The sequence below is a fragment of the Atta cephalotes genome, assembly GCF_000143395.1.
Source record: "Atta cephalotes unplaced genomic scaffold scaffold00017, whole genome shotgun sequence".
NCBI lineage: Eukaryota > Metazoa > Arthropoda > Insecta > Hymenoptera > Formicidae > Atta > Atta cephalotes.
This window is the reverse complement of record NW_012130081.1, coordinates 1,266,120-1,272,139: the sequence shown is the minus strand read 5'-3', so window position 1 is coordinate 1,272,139 and position 6,020 is coordinate 1,266,120. Positions and strand designations below refer to the sequence as shown.

General features: G+C 35.3%; 1 protein-coding gene across 1 annotated transcript in view; it reads right to left on the bottom strand.

Annotated features, from left to right (window-relative positions):
• Positions 1–6,020, bottom strand: part of LOC105618491 (zinc finger protein 358-like) — a 36,701-nt gene that overhangs the window by 684 nt on the left and 29,997 nt on the right. The gene's annotated exons all lie outside the window — the stretch shown is intronic.

The window sequence follows — 6,020 nt, the reverse complement described above, 5'->3', positions numbered from 1 at the left end:
ATTTAAAATTTACTTCATAGTATTTATTTACTTTCTATACAACAACTAATAAAATAAATATCTAGCTAATTTTACTTTAGTTAGTAAATACTTCTTTATTATATATATATATATATATATATATATAATGTGTTTCTATTCGAACTATTTATAAAGATAGTCTATCGTCAAGTACAATGAACTTAAAAGGAGAATCGGAAAACTCGAACAGCGCAATCCAGCTTCCCTCTTCCGCCTGTCGCATTCCAGTGAGCATGCACGTTAATCCTAAAGTACTGAAGTGCTGCCAGCTCTATCCTGTTCGGTCAAGACTCTCCTTAAGTCGAGAAAGGGGGAGGGGGAAGGTGGGGAGGCATGGGGAAAGAAGGAAGACGGAGGGCATAGAAGGCTAGCCACCTCGCAAGACGGGTGTAGGTGGCATCAACGATGCGGGGCACGCCCGGTTAAGATTTCCTCCCAAGCGAGAATCTCAGCCACCCCGGCGGCGAGAAAAGGCAGAGAGAGAGACGGACCGAGAGAAGAGCGAATAGTGGAAAGGGGTGTCTATGTGCTCCGCTGTAGGGGTTCGTTGTCTAAGGGGCGAGGAGAGAACCCCGACTCGAAGGGTCGCCGCTCGTTTCTCTCATCCTGGCCGCGAGCTCTGATTGGCGGCCAGGGGCGGCTCCAACCCACGTGTTACCATGACTACCGGCGGGATAACCCGGCTGCTGCTGACTGAGGGCGAGAGAGAAAGCGGTTGCCTGCTGAGGGGTGGTGGTGGCACGACGACGATGCGAACTACGTCGCTGGCGGGCAACGAAGGGCCCGTTAATGGACTCCCCCGTACGTCCATACGTCTGGCTGAGCAACCGGTACACACGTACGTACACGCTTGCCCTCTCGGCATCGCATCGGCACGGCTACGGGCGGAGGGTGGATCCATAAACAACTCGTTAGCCAGGCCTTCAATCTCGCTCCCGCCGATACGACCAGGCCGTCGATCGCCCTCGCGATTATACCCAGCCACGATCTTGATTTCCTATCCGGGGAAAAATATCGGCTACTTCTTTCTCGGGACCGGACGTGATAACCCATATCCATGAAAATACGGTATCTTTCCCGAAATTCGAGTCAATGTGAAGTACCACAAACATCGATCTGAAGAGTTTAACTTAGGATGCGCGTTTTAGTTACCTTACTCGATGCGATGACTTACAATTTGATGCTTGGTAATTTTGATATTTATATTTCTCGCATGTATTGGATAAATTATCTTTAAATTTAGTAACGTTTCTAACTGATTCTAACTGATACTCTCTAACATTCTTGATATTTTATTCATATTTTTTCTAAAATAAGCTGCTGTTAATCTTTAATCTTAGATCAAATATAAAATAAATATTATCGGAAGAAATATAATAACTAAATATATATTTATTGAATGATATTATTAGATTTTCTATGGGTTTTGACTTATATTATCAGATGCACTGTTCTTCCGCTTTGTCAACATTTATGTATCGCGATACAAAGTTTTATGCAGTCATTTTATGCGAATATCAGTCGCATAGTTGCACTACCCTTTAGATCAAGATTCACGCGCGGATTCAGAGTTAAGGATGCGCTTTTGTGGAGGGTGTACCGTAGGAATCCGACGAGTCCGCCGCTCGATGAAATTCCTCAGAGTTCTACGTGAACCCAAGGGGTGAGACGAAACGGATAGAATTTTCGCGGAGTTAAGCGCCGATGGAAGCCAGGAGGAAGTGCAGGGCGGCCGTTTGAAATTTATGAGCTCGTAAAATCAAGAACCGTCCGAGCGCTCGCACCGAGGTTGCCCGTTTCGCGTCTATATCGCAACGACTTCGCCGTTACAGAATATTGCTTCTGCCAGACAAAACAGACAATCCAAAATTCCTTAGTATAAACCCTTCTTATTTGGCTGTCTAATAAATGGATCTCAAAAATCCGTTTTCTCTATATTGAGCTGGATATAAATTGAATAAAAAATCAAATTTTATCTTAGATACTCAGGATTAATAAAAATCATTTTTGGTCAAAAACTGTTCAAAAATAATTTTCTTGCATCACTCTGTAAAAAGATATCGATTCTAAAACTATCAAAGATTTTGTCATGAATTTCAGAGATTTTGAAATGTCTATGTTTATAGTACTTATTTTATTTATTATACATTATATATTTTTTAAACAATATTAAGAATCTTTATTTTAGACCGTATATGTGAGAAGCACAATCAATACTAAAAAAATGCCTATTACGATCGAAGCTGGATTTTTATTGCTTTAAATAATTCAATTTTGAATTACTAATATACATTATATATGTACTTGCATATATACCATATTGTATACTTTTAGAACTGCGCGAATTGTTCTTTCGGATGCATATAAACGCAATTAAAACTACTCTAGTAATCGCGAACAAGCAATTGACAAGCAATTTAATAATTTGATATTTAATTTTTGTTACCATCATATTATAAAGATGTTAGTATGTTGAAACTGTTAATAAATTTATTGCGAAAAATATTACCTCGGCATATTACCGGAATAAATATATTTTTGACTTCTTATATAAAATATATTTTTTACTTCTTATATAAAAGAGATATGCAAATCAAACATTTGTCAAATCGAATTTAATCGAATCTTTGATAATATATGTTCGAAAACAAATTGAATTTGAAATTTTTATATCGAAATTTTTAATCAAATCGAACGATTTTGAATAGAAAACAACTCGAATTCGCGCGAATCAAATTTTCCCGACTTGATATTTAAAATTAATTTAAAAGTAATAAAGTATTTTTAATAACGTACCAAATTTTTTAAGTAAACGAGAAAATAAATTATTTTCAGTTTATGAGATGCATGTTTTGCATAAATAAAGTAAATAAAAGCGATCGATTCAAAATCAAACTGATGATTCGAAATCTCGAATTTATTCAATTTCAAATATCTCGGATTCAAAAATGAATCGAAAGAGAAAAAGAATTTATGATTTGATTTTATTCAACTCGAATTTAAATTATTCGCACATCTCTATTATACAATATAACTTATATTAATTCTGCAGTACATTATATTTTATTCAGTGGTATATGCATTTTGCCATTTAGAGATGTCACTATTTTATTCCCTTATATTGTTGCTGGTAGCTAGCGCGAACCGCGGCATTTTTTAGTGGCCGAGAGGGTATTAAGTTTAGCATTCATATGCAGGAGAGAGAAGATGGCACTTTAAAATATCATTTTCTTGAGAAAACGAAGGATTAAGAGGATGGGAAAGAAAGAAGGAGAAAAGTAGAATAATGTGTAGAAATGGAACGCCAGGTCTACTGGGATTCTCGTTTCTCGGAAACGAAGTAAAGAAAAGAAAGACAAGGCAAAAAGAAAAGGAGCCGCCGGAAATTTACACGCTCATAAAAATCAAGAGCCGTCGGAACTCTCTTGGATCCGTTGAGTTTATTTCTTTGGTGGAATTGTCTGTGTCAAAATAACCGCGTTAATAAATTCGTTGAAAGCAACGAGTTACTAGAATAATTCATTATCCGCGTTGCACGACTAAACTTTTCAATTTTAAAATATCGTTATTAATTATTGACTAATCGAGGAGATCGATCTATTTTCAGTAAAAATTTTATTAAACCTTGTATAGATCACTTGTTTACGTTACTTATGAATACCAATACTTTCGTGCAAAGCCAAGATAATGCAGCTTCAAGAACGTGACCAGAACGGTGATCGATGATCAATAATACTTCGAATATGAACAGAAAATTCCAATTGCGGGCGAAAGAATTTTCGAAAGAAGGAGAAAAATAAAGAATATAGAATATGGTACATGCAGAACGTACGTAGTCTTATATATTCGTGGAAGAAATATCAAAACGGTTTAAATCTTCAAGTGATATAAGAAAATTTTCACTTTTAATACGTTTATAATTAATTTTAGAATATTATTAAAAATCTTTTAGCAAAATTTCTTAAATTTATTCATAATCAGAAAAAGAAAAAATAATATTGCGTTTATTTTAAATCATAAAATTAAATTACACAATTAAATTGTGTAGCATTTCAGAGAAAAAAGTTTCCTTAACGATTGATAAATCAATCAAAACTTAATAGATTAAACTTAATAGATTAAACTTTAAAAACAAAACGCAAAAAATGAAACAATCTAATAATATTTATTTACCATTTTCCATTTATTATTATTCATTGCATTATCAGTTCTCTTTTAATGTAATCTTTCAATATTTGTTTAGAAGTTCCTATAAATTGTGATAATTCCTAATAAATGATTCGATCAATAATTGAAAATCGTAAATTATAAAATCAATTTTATTGAAAAATAAAGGAATTTTTAAAGAAAAAGTAAGTTGGCGGGGAGAAAAAAGCCGAGCGTCTCTCAGAATTTACGTGCTCGTAAAAATCAAGCACCATCGGAGCGCGTTTTATCCTTCCTTATCCCTTATGCGAAAAGTACCGGGGTTTCAATCTAAATGCACACGGGATGCATTCTGTGCCTCAGCCTGCTCATGTATATCTCTGTGGCTTCGAGGAGTGGCGAGATCAAAGATTTAACCGGCGGCAGCAGTTGAGATTCGACGCTCGCGAATTTTTAACAGCAAAGGAAACGGACGAAACCAGTTGGCTCTAAAAGGCGAAGAAATTCGAGGCTGAGAACCCCTGAGGTTTAAGACGCCATTACACCCCTCAGGGCTGTCGACCGACGCCCCTAAAACTATATTAAACTCCCGGAAATCTTGTGCGCAAGAGGGCACTCCGTCTCTGCTAATTCTTTCGTACCATCGCTCCTTTGCGAGTGCCGCAAGTTCGAATGTTTCCTTATCACGTCCTCTGGGAGAAAACGAGAAACTAAACATTTCTATCGATTTATTCAAAGATGTCATTATTTTGCTGACTGAAGAGTATCTCAATTCAGTAATCTGAATTTATATATTTAAACATTTTGAACATTTATTAAAACTTGTTGATTCAATTAATCGTTAATATCACATAGATATATTTGCATTTTAATTACAAATTGCAAAGAGAACACGATATGTTTTAATAAATTGAAATAAATACTTCAATTTTTCTTTAATCTTCAACATTTAATTAGAATTTTTTAGAAATAATAACTGACAATAAAATTATAAGAAATGTAAAATTATAAGAAATAAAATATATTTATATTAGTGTTAGATACATTAGATATCTCTAATATTTAATTGGTTCATTAAATTTCTTAAGCAGAATCTAATATTTATTTTTTTGAAATATATTCCCAATATTAAAGATTAGTTACAATAAAAATAGGTTTCCATATATTGTTTCAATATTGATTTCAACTAATAATGTATATATATATATATATATATATATGTATATATTTGTGTCTAGAAAGAATAGAAAGGATACAACACACAGTCCAAACAGAAATGATAAGAAGTAAATCAAAAAGACGAAAATTGAAATAGAAAAAGAAAAACAGGAAAAGAGCGACGGCAAGAGAAAGGGGGAAGAGAGGGAGGATGCTGGTATGTAGAAGGTGAACTGGACGCTGGCCGAAGCATTGATTTCTTCTCGTCTTCATCGACCACGTTCCAAGCCTCTTGGGGCGTCTCTGCCCTCTAACTGAAATCCTCGCATGAGACGGGAGGAGGGTGGAATCGAAGAAGAGCGCCACATCTCATATTTCATATCGAGGACAGCATGGATTTTCTTTCGTATCTTCAAAGCTCGCGCAAGGATTATCTGAGGATATCAATCAGACCGTTGCTTCTGCAGTACGGCATTCGTTTCAACGACGTAACGGCAAAAAAATATTGGAGAGATATGATTGGAGAACGAATGGAAATTACTGTATTTTTGATATTTTGTCAAAATATATTATTCAGCTTATGTTTACCTAAAGGAAACAAATTCTCTTTTGAGAGAGAGAGAGAGAAAGAGAGAGAGAGAGAGAGAAGAGAGAGAGAGAGAGAGAGAGAGAGAGAGAGAGAAGAGAGAGAGATA